At 39.6% G+C, this 13,980-nt stretch overlaps 1 long non-coding RNA gene across 1 annotated transcript in view; it reads left to right on the plus strand.

Moving 5' to 3' along the window:
- Nucleotides 1-267: 267 nt before the first annotated feature.
- The window catches only part of LOC142755666 (uncharacterized), a 173,819-nt gene continuing 160,106 nt past the window's right edge, over nt 268-13,980 (plus strand). The window contains exon 1 of the long non-coding RNA XR_012883022.1: nt 268-600. This is a non-coding gene — a long non-coding RNA (uncharacterized LOC142755666). The remainder of the gene's footprint in view (nt 601-13,980) is intronic.

Genomic DNA, 13,980 nt, shown 5'->3' on the forward strand with positions numbered 1-13,980 from the left:
AACTATGGCAGAATTTCCTTTTTTGGTCACGTTGTTTCCAAAAAAATGGAATAAAAAGTGATCAAAATTTGCACGTACCCAAATATAGTACCAATAAAAACGAACGTTTGTCACGCAAAAAACAAGCCCTAACACGTCAAAAAAAATAAAATTATGGCTCTCAGGATATGGTGACACTAAAACATTATTTTATTTAGAAAAAAGTATTTTTATTGTGAAAAAGTAGTAAAACATATAAAAACGATGTCAATTTGGGCCTGATGCAGCTCTGAACAGACGTGCTTCTCAGAGCTCCTGATCTCTGCTTTGCAATCTGGGTGAATCCTGCTTCCATATTGTCCCAATGAGTGTGGGAATACATTAATACCGGTCAGCAGAGTACAGAGAACGTTTTGACATCTTGATAAAGATCGTCGGATCATTTTTTTAATTGCGGCCTAGCGCTGCATGTGAAGCCAGGGGCCTCGATTTTAGGGGCTGTCCCGTTCGCGGCCTTTCTCATCGCTCGAGTCTGCACCGGACCCTTCCACAATCACTCCTGCCTGAAGTCCTGGAGGTGTTGCAGCGGGGAAAGCAGCGGAGGAGGCATATTTTCCTGGGGTAAGCACTCACCCCCTCCCCAAGACTAAGATCGCGGCCTACAAGCGTGGCCGGAGCCGGGGACTAAATTTCTGGCCGGATGGTGTTGTGGCACAAGGAACTCAACCCTGATCACAGCGACTTTCAGATTGTATATTTGAACTATTAGGGGTTGGTGGTTCATTCATTTTATCATCACTATCCCCCTCACCACCACTACAGAGGCCAGCAATACCTGACCCCCACAATTTTTCATCTTCTGGGATTGCAGGCAGGCAAAGGCATAGCCTTATTTTTTTCTGGACCATGCTGCCACACGGTCTGCACTCTCCCTAATGTTTAAATGATACAGAGCTTGGCTCTAATTTTTTAGGGGACTTTTGCTTATCTCTACATTGTGCTTAAATGTGACATCCGTACCATGCTGTTGTTTTAGCATGATTGCTCTTTAACGTTTTTTAGATGTGCAGGGACATCTAACCTATGACAGTATATCAGCAGTCTTTTCTGTGAAATCTCTATAACTGGCTTGTTCAACTTCTTGTTGGAATCTGCAGCAGCAATGGTGAAAATCGGCCCACAAAAATCCAGAGATGCCTCGGGGTCTACCAGGGCTACCAGCATGGATAACTTTGTTAAAAAAACGGCACTGGATTCTTCCAAAGCTTCATTGGATCATTCGCAGAGTGACAAAAGATCCCCGCATAAATTGTTGCAACACAATACAGAGGAGGAGGATAGTGATATGGAAGATTCTCAGCCCAATAGGGATTTGCCTGTTTCTCGATCCTTTATAAGTAGGGTTTTAGCTAAAGCCCTGGAGCCGGTAGTGAAGGAACTTCATGACATCAAACAGGATGTCCGCCAGATTGGACAGCGGGTCGAACAGCTAGAATCTACCCAGGCTTAGTTGGTTGATTATACGGCAGCTTCTTCCTCTTCTTTCCTTGCGTGTCAGAACCATTTCAACAAGATGATTGACTGGTTAAAATATATTAACTCAACAGGTCAAGTCACAAGTTAGGTGCCACTGATAAATGTCAATGCACCTCCAATTAAGGTTATAGCAAAGCTTCATTAAATCATGAAAAATCTTAGAGAAAAGGAAGCCATGATGCCTCGCATTAACTACCTCTGCGTTTTTTATGCATGTTTTAAACGCTGGTCGTGCGCGCGTAAAAAATGCAACAACGCTGCGTACACGCATGCAAATCGCAATGGCAACGCGCGCAATACGCAGCGTGTTTTACGCGCGCAAAACGCACACGCTTGTGTAAATCAGGCCTAAGTCTGAAGTATTGAGTGTAGCTATTGGTGAACGAGATGCTAGGGAGCTTAAAACGTTAGTGCCGTTCAGGTGGCTTGATTCTCACATTAACCCCTTCAAGACCAAGCTATTTTTGGCCTTCAGGACCAGACCCATTTTTTCAAATCTGACATGTGTCACTTTATGTGGTAATAACTCGGGAATGCTTTTACCTATCCAATCGATTATGAGATTGTTTTCTCGTGACATATTGTACTTTAGGTTAGTGAAAAAATTTGGTCGATAAATTTATTGCTTATTTGTGAAAAACACCAAAATTTAGAGAAAATTTGAAGAAATTATGATTTTTCTAATTTTAAATGTATCTGCTTGTAAAACAGATAGTAATACCACACAAAATAGTTACTAGTTAACATCCCCCATATGTCTACTTTATGTTTGCATCATTTTTTGAACATCCTTTTATTTTTCGAGGACGTTACAAAACGTAGAACTTTAGCAGCAATTTCTCATATTTTTAAGAACATTTCAAAAGGCTATTTTTTTCAGGGACGACTTCAGTTCTGAAGTGGTTTTGAGGGCCTTATATATTATAAACCCCCATAAAACACCCCATTTTGAAAACTGTACCCCTCAAAGTATTCAAAACAGCATTCAGAAAGTGTTTCAACCCTTTAGGCGTTTCACAGGAATTGAAGGAAAGTAGAGGTGAAATTTACAAATTTCATTTTTTTTTACAAAATTCATTTGTAATACATTTTTTTCTGTAACACAGAAGGTTTTACTTGAGAAATGCAACTCAATATTTATTGCCCAGATTCTGCAGTTTTTAGAAATGTCCCGCATGTGGCCCTAGTGCGCTAATGGACTGAAACACAGGCCTCAGAAGCAAAGGAGCACCTAGAGGATTTTGGGGCCTCCATTTTTTAGAATATATTTTAGGCACCATGTCAGGTTTGAAGAAGTCTTGTGGTGCCAAAACAGAGGAAACCCCCAAAAGTGAAACTACACCAGTCAGGGAATTTATCTAGGGGTATAGTTAGCATTTTGACCCCACAGGTTTTCTGCTAAATTTATTCGAATTAGTCTGTGAAAATGAAAATCTACTTTTATTGTGGAAAAACTTAGAATTTTCGAATTTTTGCAAGGAATAAAGGAGAAAAAGCACCACAAAACTTGTAAAGCTACTTCTCCCAATTACGGAAATACCCCACATGTGGTAATAAACTGCTGCTTGGACCCACGGCAGTGCTCAGAAGGGAAGGAGCGCCATTTGGATTTTGGAGCACTGATTTTACTGGAATATTTTTTGGTGCCGTGTCGTGTTCACAATGCCCTGGAGGGACCTAAACAGGGGAAACCCCCCAAAAGTGACTCAATTTTGGAAAGTATGCCCCTCAAGGAATTTTTCTAGTGGTATAGTTGGCATTTTGACCCCACAGGTTTTTTGCTGAATTTATTAGAATTAGTCTGTGAAGATGAAAATAGACTTTTTTTCTGAAAAAACATAGAATTTTCTAATTTTTATAAGGAATAAAGGAGAAAAAGCACCTCAACATTTGTAAAGCAAATTTCTCCTGATTACGGCAATACCCCATATGTGGTAATAAACTGCTGTTTGGACCCACGGCAGGGCTCAGAGGGGACGGAGCACCATTTGGATTTTGCAGCTCAGATTTTGCTGAATTGGTTTCTGGGGGCCATGTCGCATTTGCAGAGTCCCTGAAGTACCAGTACAGTAGAAATTCCCCAGGTGTGATCCCATTTTGTAGACTATACCTATCAAAGAATTAAATTAGAGGTGTAGTGAGCATTTTGATCCCTCAGGTGTTTTACAGATTTTATTTGAATTGGGCCGTGAAAATTAAAATTTTTTTTTTTCCAATAACCTATAGATTTAGCACATAATTTTTCATTTACACAAGCAATACAGGAGAAAAGACACCCCAAAATGTGTGACAAAATTTCTCCTGAATAGGGAAGTACCCCATATGTGGTTGTAAACTGCTATTTGGACATACAGCAAGAGTCTAAAGGGAAAAAGCGCAATTTCGTTTTTGGAGTGGAGATTTTACAAAATTTGTTTTTTACTCCATGTTGCATTGCGCTGAGGTACCAGTACAGTGAAAACCCCCGAAAAGTGACCCCATTTGGGAAACTACACCCCTCAAGGAATTCATCTAGAAGTGTAGTGAGCATTTTAACCCCAAAGGTTTTGTAGAAATTAGTGCACAGTGGATGTTGCAGATTTAAAATTGCCATTTTCCACATATATGCTATTTCAGTGCCCAATGCGTTGGGCCCAGCTTGTACCACCGTAGACACACATCCCATAAATTATTGTTAAGGGGTTCTCCAGAGTACAGTAATACCCCATATGTGGTCATTAACTGCTGTTTGGGCACACTGCCAGGCCCAGAAGGACCGCCATTTGACTTTTGGAGCGCAGATTTTGCTTGGTAGTAGTTTTGTTTAGTGTTTTACTGGTGTTTCAGCTTATAATATGGGGGCATATGTAAACTGGGCGGAGTGCATCAGGGTATATGTTAGCTGGGTGGAGTGCATCAGGGTATATGTAATAGTGACGTACGCTTTCAACCAATCCTTCATGCACAGGCTGGATTTTTGGGTGCAGGAGTCGCACTTCTAAAGGGTGTCCGTGGTATTGTACAAAATATCCGCACTCCAGCATTGTCTAATCTTTGACTTCACTAGCCCCATATGTAGCACAGACCCCAAAATGTAATAGTTTTTGCTGCATTTACAGGGTCTACAAATGGGGGCTGCAAATGATGACGTGGGGTTTTAGGTGAAGAACTGCTGCACATATAAATTAGTCTGGGCCATCGTTTTTCATTATTGCGTTCCAAGAATCATAACTTTTTATTTTTCCGTTGACGAGCTGTGTGAGCGCTTGATTTTCATGGGACGAGCTGTAGTTTTTATTAGTATCATTTTGGGGTAAATGTGATAATGTGATCAGTTTTTATTCTATTTTTTGGGAGGTGAGGAGACCAAAAAACAGAAATTATCTCGCTGTTTTTTTTAAATACATTTTTAACGGCGTTCTCTGTGCAGTATAAACAACATGTTTGCTTTATTCTGCGGTTTGATACGATTATGGCAATACCAAATTTATATAGTTTTTATATGTTTTATTACTTTTACAAAATAAAAACACTTTTTTCTAAATAAAATGTTTTAGTGTCACCATGTCCTGAGAGCCATAACTTCTGTATTTTTATGTCGACGGAGCCGTGTGAGGGCTTGTTTTTTGCGTGACACACTGTAGTTTTTATTGGTACCATGTTTGGGTACATGCGGCTTTTTGATCACTTTTTATTCCATTTTATTGGAAACAACGTGACCAAAAAAGGAAATTCTGGCATTGTTTTTTATTGTATTTTTTTTACGGTGTTCACCGTGCGGGATAAATAATATTATATTTTTATAGGTCACGCCGATACGAACGCGGCGATACCTATTATGTCTAGTTTTTGTATTTTTTTCCATTTTTTTCTAATTATAAAGGACTTGATCAGGGACACAAGATGATTATTATTTTAATTACATAAAACTTTTATTTAGTTATTTATTTATTTATCTAGAATTTTTTTTAACCTTTTTTTTACTTTTTATTTTCCACATTCTAGGGGACTGTAAGATCTGATCTTCTGATCCCCTGTACAATACACTGCACTACTTCTGTGTGTACTTGTGTAGTGCAGTGTATTATAACTGTCATTTTATAACTGACAGTTGAGCCTATTACGTCCTGCCTCGGGCAGGACCTAATAGGCTCCCGTATCTGGCAACCAGGAAGCCATTGCTAGGCTTCCTGGTTGCCACTGCAACCATCAGAACCCCGCGATTTTTTGCGGGGGGCCAACGGGGTACAGAGGGAGCCCCCTCCCTCTGTATCAATCACTTAAATGCCGCTGTCGCTATTGACAGCGGCATTTGAGGGGTTAAATGGCGGCGATCGGACATAACAGTGATCGCAGCCGTTGCAGCGGGATGTCAGCTGTATATTACAGCCGACACCCGCTGAGGATGAAGCGCGCACAGCTCCTGTGCCTGTTTCATCCTCAAGGCGTTACTGTACGCCCATTTGCGGGAACGAGCCGCTAAAAAGGACGTACAGTAACGCCCATTTGCGGGAAGGGGTTAAGTATCTGGGAATAAACCTACCTAAAAACACTTCCTCGTTATATGCGTTAAATTATGCATCGATTGCCCAAAAATTTCGCTCACATCTAGGTTCACTTAATATCCCATTCCTATCGTGGTCCGGTAGGAAAAACGACTTAAAATCCTATATTCTCCCTCAATTATTATATGTATTGCAAACCGTACCTATCCGCTTCCCCAACTCGTTTTTTACGGTCATCAGACAGATCTTCTCTAAATTTTTATGGGTTAATAAAAGACTGAGACTGCCACATCGTCTACTGATACTAAAGCCTGCTGCAGGAGGCATGGGTCTTCCTGATCCTCAGTTATATTATCAGGCCACCCACCTCTGTAGATGGTTATCTTTGCTTAGACCGAAAGATTCATCCCCTGACTTAATTGCGGAAAGGGCAATGATAAATCCGGATCTGATGTCTACTCTTTAGTGTAGCTCTACCGCACATAAAATACCACAAACATGCAGCCCCACCACTAGGGGCACGATTTTTCGACGGTTCCTTCCTTCTAAAGATGCCTCCAAATCTATTTCTCCCTTATGCCATTGGGATTGATACCGAATGTTTTAGGCTGTCCGGGACCTATTTACAGTTTGTGGAAACGACTAGAGAATATTACAATTGCTGAAGCTCTCAAAGGGGGGAATATACCGACTCTACGCTCTCTGATCACAGACTTGGGGGGTGGATCCTTGGATTTCCTGCAGACTATACATTTTACAGACATTGTTAAACAATTTTCAATAAAATTCCCCCGGATTGCTGAACCGTCTTGGTTAGAAACACTTCTACTCCTTCCCTCCCTTCCCAGAGGTCTTCTTTCTAGAGTTTATGCGGGACTTCTTCTTGAGGGAGCTCCTAATAAACCAAGTTATTTGTTAGCATGGGAACGGGAGCTGGGAATTACCCTTTCCAGAGAGGAGACTTCTCGGATTCTGAAACACTATCATGGATTCTCCAAGTGTGTCAGAGCTCAGGAGAATTCTTTTAAAACTATCACCAGATGGTACAGGACTCCTGATTTTTTTAGCAGAGCAGGTCTTAGCCCATCTGACATCTGCTGGCAATGTGAGGATTTGAGTGGGACCATGACGTACATTTGGTGGGAGTGTACACACATCCGGCCCTTTTGGAGAGAGGTCTCTCATCCTATTGAGACTATTACCAAATCCGCGGTTTTACTGTCCACCCCATTGATTCTACTGTGGGCTCCCTCGGGTGATTTCTCTCCTATAAAACATGATCTTACTACTCACCTTATCACGGCAGCAAAGTTGCTTATCCCCTTGCATTGGCGATCCAGAGATCCACCCTCTATCAGAGAATGGTTTTCTAGAGTGGACTCCATTTGTAGGATGGAGGTGCTGTTGAGCTGGGAGCAGAGGAGACATGAGCGTTTCGTGGCAATATGGGAACCATGGCTAGCTTTCCGTAAGATAGATGGTGACACTCCTCAACCCCTCTCAGTTTCTGGAGTTTTCAATTAGACACCTGTCCCTCATGACCGACTAGGGCTGTTTTCCTCTTGGCTCCATTCTGGGTTTGGGATTTCGGATATAACCTTTATTATTAACTATATTGTCTTCATATTGTTGATTTTGTGGGACTCTCTTGTTCACTTTTTTGTATATAGTTGAATGTAATATCGTGTCTTGGAGGCACTTGCCTCGAATAGTTTTGAAAATTGTTGGCAGGGCCTGCATGCCCACATGTTATTTGCATTACTTGTCTTAGTAGATTGTATGCCGAGATTACTTGGTTTGACATGTCTAATGTTTACATGTTTGATGTCTACTTATGTGCATAAATAAAAAGAGATTTGCAAAAAAAAAAAAAACTATGTCAATTTGGTATTGCCGTAATCGTATCGAACCGCAGAATAAAGTAAACATGTTGTTTATACTGCACAGAGAATGCAGTTAAAAATTTATTTAAAAAAACAGCGAGAGAATTTCTGTTTTTTGGTCTCACCTCCAAAAAAATTGAATAAAAACTGATCAAATTATCACATGTACCCCAAAATGATACTAATAAAAACTACAGCTAGTCCCATGAAAATCAAGCACTCACACAGCTTGTCAACGGAATCATTTGCAGCCCCCTCTGGTAGACCCTGTAAATGCATTTTGGGGTCTGTGCTACATATAGGGCTAGTGAAGAAGTCAAAGATTAGGAAATACTGGAGTACGAATATTTTGTACAATACCACGGACACCCCCTTAGAAGTGCGACTCCTGCACCCAAAAATCTGGGCTGTGCATAAAGGATTGGTTCAAAGCGTACGGCACTATCAATGGATAATTAATTTTATTATTCATTTACCCCATTATTACATCATCCTATTATGACCTGATGCACTCCGCCCAGCTTACATATACCCTGATACCCTCCGCCCAGCTTACATATACTCTGATATACTCCGCCCAGCTTACATATACCCTGATGTACTCCGCACAGCTTACATATACCCTGATGTACTCCGCCCAATTTACATATGCCCCCACATTACAAACTGAAACACCAGTAAAACACTAAACAAGACTACTACCAAGCAAAATCTGCGCTCCAAAAGCCAAATGGCGCTCCTTCTTGGCCTGACAGTGTGCTCAAACAGAAGTTTATGATCACATATGGGGTTAACTGTACTCTGGAAAACCGCTCAACAATGTATGGGGTGTGTGTCTAAAGTGGCACAATCTGAGCACAACACATTGGGCATTGAAATAGCATATCTGTGGTAAATGGCAGTTTTCATTCTGCAACATCCACTGTGCACTAATTTCTGCAAAACCTTTGGGGTCAAAATGCTCACTACACTTCTAGATAAATTCCTTGAGGTGTTTAGTTTCCCAAAATGGGGTCACTTCTCGGGGGTTTTCACTGTACTGATACCTCAGCGCAAACAAATTTTGTAACACGAAATTGTGCTTTTTCCCTTTAGACCCTTGTCGTGTGTCCAAATAGCCGTTTACAACCACATATGGGGTATTTCCCTACTCAGGCAAAATAGTGTAACACATATTGGGGTGCCTTTTCTCCTGTATTCCTTGTGGAAATGAAAAATTATGAGCTAGATCTAGAAGGTTATTGGAAAAAAAATATTTTTTAATTTTCACGGCCCAATTTTAATAAAATCTATAAAACACCTGAGGGGTCAAAATGCTCACTACACCTCTAATTTAATTCTTTGAGGGGTATAGTCTCCAAAATTGGATCACACCTGGGGAATTTCTACTGTACTGGTACTTCAGGGGCTCTGCAAATGCGACATGGTGCCCCAGAAACCAATTCAGCAAAATCTGAGCTGCAAAATCCAAATGGTGCTCCGTCCCTTCTGAGCTCTACCGTGGGTCCAAACAGCAGTTTATTACCACATATGGGGTATTGCCATAATCAGGAGAAATTGCTTTACAAATGTTGGAGTGTTTTTTCTCCTTTATTCCTTATAAAAATTAGAAAATTCTATGTCTTATAAAAGTCTATTTTCATCTTCACAGACTAATTCCAATAAATTCTGCAAAAAACCTGTGGGGTCAAAATGCTAACTATACCACTAGAAAAATTCCTTGAGGGGTATAGTTTCCAAAATGGGGTCAATTTTGGGGGGTTTCCACTGTTTGGGTCCCTCCAGTGTGTTTCAAAAGAAACACGGCACCGAAAACCATTCCAGTAAAATCTATGGTTGTGTTCAGATAGCACCGGTATCTCTGGGTGCTCGAGATAGGGTCCCAACCCGGATGTAGGTTAAGAATTTGTAGTCTGCACACCTTGATTGTGTTCAAAATTATATTTATTGTGTTTCTCAGGATAAATACCAGAGGCTATATGTGCAACGTCAACGTTTCGGTCGTGAGCGCCCATAAAGAGCGGTACACTCAGATCAACCAAGTCCCCAGTACGGCTCAGTGCCCGACGAAGGTCTCACGACCGAAACATTGACGTTGCACATATAGCCTCTGGTATTTATCCTGAGAAACACAATAAATATAATTTTGAACACAATCAAGGTGTGCAGACTACAAATTCTTAACCTATTCCAGTAAAATCAGCGCTCCAAAATGCAAATGGCACTCCTTCCCTTCTGAGCACTGCCGTGGGTCCAAACAGCAGTTTATTACCACATGTGTGGTATTTACGTAATCGGGTGAAATTGCTTTACAAATGCTGGGCTGCTTTTTCTCCTTTATTCTTTGCAAAAATTTTCACAGACTAATTCGAATAAATTTAGCAAACAACCTGTGGGGTCAAAATGCTATTTATACCCCTAGATAAATTCCTTGAGGGGTGTAGTTTCAAAAATGGGGTAACTTTTGGGGGTTTCCACTGTTTTGGCACCACAAGACCTCTTCAAACCTGACATGGTGCCTAAAATATATTCTAAAAAAAGGAGGCCCCAAAATCCACTAGGTACTCCTTTGCTTCTGAGGCCTGTGCTTCAGTCCATTAGCACACTAGGGACACATATGGGATATTTCTAAAAACTGCAGAATCTGGGCAATAAATATTGAGATGCATTTCTCGGGTAAAACCTTCTGTGTTACAGAAAAATATTTATTACATGAATTTTGTAAAATTAACAAATGAAATTTGAAAATTTCACCTCTACATTCCTTCAATTCCTGTGAAAAGCCTAAAGGGTTGAAACACTTTCTAAATGCTGTTTTGAATACTTTGAGGGGTGCAGTTTTCAAAATGGGGTGGCTTATGGGGGGTTCTAATATATAGGGCCCTCAAAACCATTTCAGAACTGAATTCGCCCCTGAAAAAAATAGCCTTTTGAAATTTTCTTAAAAATTTGAGAAATTGCTGCTAAAGTTCTAAGCCTTGTAACGTCCTACAAAAAAAAAAGGATTTTTAAAAACGATGCAAACATAAAGTAAACATATGGTAAATTTTAACTAGTAACTATTTTGTGTGGTATTACTATCTGTTTTACAAGCAGATACATTTAAAATGAGAAAAATCATAATTTCTTCAAATTTTCTCTACATTTTTGTTTTTTTTCACTACCATAAAGTACAATATGTCACAAGAAAACAATCTCATAATCAAATGGATAGGTAAAACCATTCCGAAGTTATTACCACATAAAGTGACACATGTCAGACTTTAAAAAATGGGTCTGGCCCTGAAGGCCAAAATAAGCTTGGTCCTGAAGGGGTTAAGCACCAGTATTAAATTCTAGTATTATTTTTTAACAAAACTTAAACAGGAGAAAAAAGAAGATAAAAATTAAACCATACATCTACCGTGAAAATGAAAATCAAGGACCTCTAAGTACCGGTAATATCCAGTGAATGTTAAGTCATCCGCTAAATATCATTTTTATGTTATTTTCCAACACATTACCAGACTACTCTGCTATAGCTATGTCAAGTAATAAACACCAAGCCCATACGTTAGTGGATAATGTGTGGGTTGGCAAGCACAGCGCTTTCAGGTACATTTTGTAAGCCCCACTTCAGAGTCAGCCAGGTACTTGTAAGGAAGTAGAAAAGACAAAAATTCCATGGAGCACATATAATGTATTATGACAGATGGAGGAAACTCATAACTGACAATGGAATAATCATTTTCACTTCTAGTAACATGTTCTGGGAAATTAAGAAGGGTAACAGGATGATTTATCTCCAGAATCTGCAGAAAAGCTTAAAGGCATGTTTTGTAAAAGGCAATCACAATGTATTTATAGTGGATGTTAAGGGTCAATGCACGCAATGCATATTATGTGTGGTTTTGCCACGCATATTTGAGTGCGGCAAAACCGCATCGTAATAAAGTACCAGCATAGTGCACGCTGCTGTATTTTTCCGCACATGAATTGACCTGCGGTGCGGATTTTAAAATCCGCAGCATGTCAATTTATCTTGTGTTTCTGCTTGCGAATTGTATCTGCCTAGAGCTGAGGAAAATCGCCCCAAAACCCACAGCATGAAAACATGCTGAAAACTGCATCAAAACGTAAAAAACGCACTAACAACGCATTTAAAAATGCACGATTAGGTGCGGTTTTTACCTGTGAATTTCCAGTTTTGGTGCGTATTTTCTGCAGCAAAATATGCACCGTATGCATGTAGCCTTAAAGCTTGCATATTTCTTAGTTAATTTTGCTACAAAATGTTGAGATGCCTTGCACAGCAATTCTCCACACTATTTTTTATTCAAAAACGTTTGGCTTTGTACAATCCCTTTTGTTAGAAAAGCCCAACACGAAAATCTGGCTACAGAATGTGCCACTGTTGTGAAACCCAGGAATCATTTGTAATCTGTGGTATACCAGCAGCAACTGTTTAATTTTCCTACAGTAAATGGAGGATTACATGGTTTGCTTTTAAATCGATGAGAATGCTGTCCATGTAATGCACAGACGTAAAGATGCTCTTTGTAGCCATTCAATTCTGTGGCCTGGCTCTGTGGTGAACCCTCTAAGCAAGTATTCAACTCCCTAAGGGTATGTTCACACGTAGTGACCAAAAAGTCTGAAAACAGCTCCTGATTTTCAGACGTTTTTTGTGCCATTCGCGATTTTTGCTGCGTTTTTTGCTGCGTTTTTTACGGCCGTTTTTGGAAGTTTTTTCAATAGAGTCTGTGGAAAACAGCTCCAAACATGTCCCTGCACTTCTTTTTCACGGCCGTTTTTTTACGCGTCAAAAAACGCAGCGAAAAACCCTCCATCAGAACAGAACCTCGTTTTCCCATTGAAATCAATGGGCAGATGTTTGGAGGCATTCTGCTTCCAATTTTTTGGCCGTTTTTCGGGCGTTTACAGCCCGAAAAACGGCCGAAAATACGCCGTGTGAACATACCCTAACTGCGCAACCCCAGTGTAAATAAATCATTAGACTTTGACCATTAAAATCAATGGGCTGTTTATGTAATGCACAGAGGTGAGAGATGCTCTTTGTAGCCATTCTCCATTCTCGCTAATAGATGAAAGTCCTAAAGTGAAGGCCTTTCTCAATAACAAAGGTATAGAGTTAATGGGTTGAAAAAAAGAAACTTTTTTAACCTACAAAACCCAGTGGATCCAGAAAAAGGCAAAACCACCTGGCAAATTTGCACATGAGAGGAAAAATGTCTTCCTGATCCCAACTGATGATTGAACAGATCCCTGGATTAACAATTTACATTAATACCAGTAACCCTGAATATTGTGTTTTCTGAAGGAAATCTGTTTGCACTTTCACCCACAAATAAATACTTTGGGAGCATTTATAACTTTATAATTTTATGAACTGGTGCCTAAAACTGGACTGCATATTAATAGGGGTTTCCAAACCAAAGAACCAATTTAATCTCCTATCAAAACAATAAGCAATACATGATCAATGTGTAGCAGCTTGAAAACTGGGGTAAGAGTGAAAATATGTGCAAGAGATTTGCATCATAGATAAAGCGGATCTGACATCAGAATATGTTGTCCTATATAAAATTAGCATATTATAATGACAGGTCTGCTGGGCTTTTATACCAACAAAAAAATACGGAGCTCTTTAGAAAATAAATGCTAAGAAAGGATACAACAGTCTCAGAGTTATGAGTCCTTTTTATTCATGAGGAGAGAACTATTTATTTATTTATTTTTTTAAATGTAAGGTAATATTTATCAATGTCCGAATATTTTTGCCTTATACAAACAGAGCAAGTGAACAATAGACCAGAGCTGGAGCAGGACATTTGGTAGTATTAAAGACATTTATCATGAGTCATGAGACATTATAATGAAAATGTCTCAGAAATAAAGTTCATTATATTTTTGAATAGAGCCAAAACCTGTCCTATTGGCATTATAGATATTATTATGTCAATCATATTACTGATTATTATCTATGATACTTGTTTAAGGGTGTATTTACATGCATTGTTTTTGTGCCATTTTTATGCCGTGATTAACATAAAATCATAGTAAACTAAACATAGTAATTTTTCTAGAGTGTCTAAGGC

Source organism: Rhinoderma darwinii, chromosome 1 (assembly GCF_050947455.1).
Source record: "Rhinoderma darwinii isolate aRhiDar2 chromosome 1, aRhiDar2.hap1, whole genome shotgun sequence".
Lineage (NCBI taxonomy): Eukaryota > Metazoa > Chordata > Amphibia > Anura > Rhinodermatidae > Rhinoderma > Rhinoderma darwinii.